Below are 4,676 nucleotides of genomic sequence, written 5' to 3'. Positions count from 1 at the left end.
CCCCCTTATTTTACTTGAAGAGGAAACTGAGGCACAGGAGTTAAGGGATTTGCCCAGGGTATTTGTAATCTTTTTTGGGGGAAGGAACAGGTGTGCCTCTGTACCCTTGGTGTGACATGCAAACCATCTATCTGTGCCTGGAATATTCTGTCACGAGTCATGTAATGGTTTCCTGGGAAAGTTAACCAAATTAACGTGTGCTCATGTTTAAGTGAGCCTCTGTGGACCCAGGGAAGGCATTTCTCTGGGACTCAGTTTCCTAGAGAATGAGGGGTTGGGTGAGGTGGTCTCTTCCATCTCTAAATCTTATGATTTTATAGTAAGAGGAAATTGTGGTTGCCATTCACTGGTAGCATTGAGCGAACTCAGAATTGCAATGTGGACAGATGTACCTTGTTAGGAGAGAATGACAAAACCAAGCTTACCTTGTTCTAATTTCCTTACCTATAAAATGGGTTAACACCTATCCCTGGGAGGATAAAACAGGTTATTTATAAACATTAAAGTGCTATGGAAATGCTAGCTATGATGATGGTGCTCATAATCAAAAGGTTGGTTGCTCAGAAATAATTCTTTTTTTGGCGAGGCAGTCGGGGTTAAGTGACTTGCCCAGGGTCACACAGCTGATGAGGTCACATTTGAACTCAAGTCCTCCTGACTCCAGGGCCACTGCTCTATCCACTGTGCCATCTAGCTGCCCCTTTAGAAATGATTTTTTATGAAGACCTTAGGTTTTAGGGCTTGGAAAAGAACTTTAGATAGAGGGAATTGAAAGCCCCTCGTGACCTTGATTGTCTCAAGGTCACACAGTAAGAAAGAAGCAAAGCTGAGATTCAAATCCAAGTTTTCCAACTCTTTCTACTGCATCAAGTTTTTCAGCACATAAACTTATGAAGACAATATAAAAGCATGGAGGGGTTGCAGCGTTGTATCAGTGTAGGAAATACCCTTGAAATCCCTTAAGTCTTGTGTGTGTGTGTGAATCTGTATACATATGCTACCCCTGCTCTTTTGTGAGCTGAAGCTCTCAATATGACATATTTGTACACACACTGCACACCATAGCATTGTTTGAGCCACTGCAAATGTTAAAACTGCGCAGTACCATTTTTTCTAGTGATGGATAAGCAACATCAGGATGGACAGAACCTAGCAAATGCTAACTTGGATACCTTTCTGAGAGGCTTAGAATTAACCCTAGTCTAAGCTTTGCATTCCCTGACATATTACACACGTGTATCAGCAATATATTGATAGCCTTAATTATTCCTGGCTGGTTACTCTGCACTTTTGACCTGAAGCTGCTGGCCACCGTCCTTTAGCCCTTAAGTTGACAGAGTTGTACTCCTCATGCTGATGACACGGAGAGGTATTAAGCAATGGAAGCCTCGAGCACTTAGAAAGGTAAGGAGGAAGATTAACTTGCTTGTCATAATGGGTGACACACCTGTGGGTAGGGAATTTCATTGTTTGTGGATTAGCAGGCTAGGCACGGAACTTTGTATTTTGGATTGTTGACTTAGTTATTTCCCCATGCTGTTGCCAACTCATGCACCTGAGTCTACTGTCTTAAAACTAGTGATCGTTTGTACTGCACGCTCTTTTTTTTAGAGGGGCCAAAGTTCGTAAGAAAGGGTTTTACAAACGTGCCTTTGTTCTGGGAGAAGGGGCAGCATGGTTTAGTGGGAAGACTACTGGGATTGGAGCCTGGAGACAGGTTTCAGTCATGAGTCTGCCACTTACTGGCTGTACGACCTTTCACAAATCATAACATCCTATCACCCTGCTGCCTATCACGGAAGAGATGCTTACTGTTGAAGACAAAGCTTTGAAGGCTGGCATTCAGTCCTCAACTTCTGCCAATGTTATATTAGAAAAAAGTGGTAGTAGAGTGTGTTGTGCAGTTTTATCTTGCCCAAAAGGGACACATGCATCACCACCCCTGAAATGAATATTATCTGAACAACAACAATCCAAGACACAGACCTGGCTTTAAGACTGCAAATAGACTAGATGGTGTAGGAGAGAACAAGCTAGGCTGGTTAGAGCTGGGCCTTCCCAGCTGCTTTCCTCTGCAGACACCCACTCATCTGTGCTGTGTGAGTGTGTGGGTACACATGAGCCCAGGCAGGGCAAGTGAGTCATTTGTCCTTGGAGAGCAAATGAGCTCTGCCCCAGCACCTCACCTCACTGAGCAGCCACTATTCAAGAAGTCAGACGAGTGTCTTCAACAACGGAAGACACTGCAGACCTAAAAGGCAAGCCCACAGTCCCCGAGCATCTAGCAGGGCTTCGTATGGAATAAATGCCTGTACATACTGGTTGACGTTTGGTTGCAAAACGAAAATAAAATAACTGGGGCTTTAGTTTTTAAGGGGAGGAAAATACTGGTTCCCCTCATAGCAGGTACGTCCATTGAAAACAGGTGTAAGTTTAAGATCCTGCCCGATTTTAACCTGAATCAACCTACCATCAGTTACTGATAATTTCATTACTACTTAGAGCATGTCTCTGCCGGTCTTTTCCCCTGGGGACTTCAAAACATTTAACCATCACATCACTATATGGGGAGGGAGGGGGAGAGAGACAGTGAAATGATATTGATTAGCTCCATTTTTCATATACATTGATCTCAAATACATTTTGAGTTTACTTTCCAGAATCCTATAATGACAGCCAAGAGCTGGAAATTAGACTTCCTGATAAAACCACATGACCTGGTTGTTGGGTTTGGAATTAAAATATTCCCTTGATTTTTTTCTTAGTATTCCAACTCCACTTTATATTTCTGCAACATGTTTAGCATTTTATCAGTGGTATTCCTGGGGGCAAGTTACTCTCATTCTTCCCACCTTCGCAACAGAATACTGAAGTAGGGAGGGGGTAATGATGTGTCCACAGTAACAAAGCAAGTAAGCGGAAATTTAAGAGCTCAGCCTCAGAGCTACACTGCACTGAGGAGTGTAATATTTATTGGCTATTTCTCCACCCTGGCTAAAGAACAAGAATCCCTGAGAATGGAGACGATGTTTATTCTTGGATGGTCCCAAGTACTTGGTATGCCTTCAGTCTGTGTTGAATATGTTAGTTGGGTTGACCACGGGCTTGAACAACCTTCTTTGCCAGATGATGCTTTCCTAAGGCTACTCCAGACCAAAGTAGTTAAATCTTGACTAATCAGAATACTAGGGTGGGGAAGCAATGATCAACAGAAAAGATAAAAAGAGGAGCAGCTGGGTGGTGCAGTGGATATAGCACTGGCCCTGGATTCAGGAGGACCCGAGTTCAAATCCAACCTCAGATATATAACACTTACTGGCTGTGTGACCCTAGGCAAGTCACTTAACCCCATTGCCTAGCCAAAAAAACAAAAAGATGAAAAGAACAATATTAGATTAACTCTGGTTAAGGAGGAATAAATTAGCCCTTTTTAAAAGCATGTGTTTAAGGTCATATACGTCAAGTACTGTATTAAGTGCTGGGGACACAAATAGAAAATCAAGACAGTCTCTGCTCTCAAGATTACATTTTAATTGTGGGGGACATAAAGGAGGGTTCATGCTTATGTTGGGTTGATTTTAAGGCAGGGAGAGTAGCAGACATGATAGCAAGGCCTACATGGTAAGGTAGAACTCTGGAGTATCTCCAGCAGAAATAGAGATCTAGGACTGCTGGCAGTGGGCAGTGTACCTGATGGGAGCTTGGCAGTGGGGAAATGTATTGGAGGGGAAGTGTGGTATAATAAATATAAAACATAAAGGGATCATTCTTCAGAGATTCAGAATCTTATGGTGCCTTGAACACTGTAAGAAAAAAGTGGTAGTGGGGGTGGGGAGACTCATCATCCTGGACATGAATTTTTTTTTTTTTTAAAAACATGGTTAGATGCCACAGAGTAGGTGACAATGCCTTAACTGTATATGTGTTGTAAAGACCACTAGGACCTCTTCCATCCTTATCAAGGGGAGTGCTAACCTTCTCTCCTTTCATACAACACCTGGACATGGATTTTTACTGAACAAGTCTTTAGGTTATCAGGTTAGATGTGTAGTAACACTAGCTACACACTCTAAAAAGTTTAAATGTACAAAAAAGCACAAGTATTAGTTTATCATTTGCCTCTTTCTCCTATTCCCTGAGAGCAAGAAAAAAATTTGAGGGTTACAGTTAGAAATTTAGTGTATGGTCTGTGATGGATCATAAGGTTTTTTGTGGTGGTTTCAAGACAAACACAAAGCTCTTTGCTCCCGTCTTTTGGCTTGTACAGCTACTGTTTTCTGGTAAATAAACTTTTCAGGAGCTGTGTTGCCTCTTTATGGTGCAGAGGCAGCATGTTCTTTCTCCCAAGAAAGCCAACACCTAATTCCCTAGAAAGCTGCATGCTGGTAACTGGGAAGCACCAACTTTCTTGTTTAACTGAGAGCCAGTCACTGTACATCTGCATCCTTGCTGTGCACAAAGTCATACTGACCTGATAACTTCCTTCTCAGCTGGTATTTCAGAAAGGGATAAAGTTGGAAGAATCCCCAGCTTGCTTTCTCCTTTTATGGGCCTGGCTAACTCCCTTGGTGATTTGATCGCACAGCTGAAGCACTATCTTTTCACATTTCCTCATAAGCAATATGAAATAAACAGTTCAGGGAATGTATCTCTTTCATCCTTTCACTCATCTTGGA

The 4,676-nt window shown here is 42.4% G+C and overlaps 1 non-coding gene across 1 annotated transcript; it reads right to left on the bottom strand.

Annotated features, from left to right (window-relative positions):
• Window positions 1–3,869: 3,869 nt before the first annotated feature.
• Window positions 3,870–3,997, bottom strand: LOC114029375. The gene has a single exon (XR_003567485.1). It is a non-coding gene; the product is annotated as a U6atac minor spliceosomal RNA (small nuclear RNA).
• Between the last annotated feature and the right edge of the window lie 679 nt (window positions 3,998–4,676).

This window comes from Vombatus ursinus, unplaced genomic scaffold, assembly GCF_900497805.2.
Source record: "Vombatus ursinus unplaced genomic scaffold, bare-nosed wombat genome assembly UNPS02014926.1, whole genome shotgun sequence".
Taxonomy (NCBI): Eukaryota; Metazoa; Chordata; class Mammalia; order Diprotodontia; family Vombatidae; genus Vombatus; species Vombatus ursinus.
Note: the sequence above shows the minus strand (reverse complement) of the source record. Positions and strands in the feature narration are given on the sequence as shown.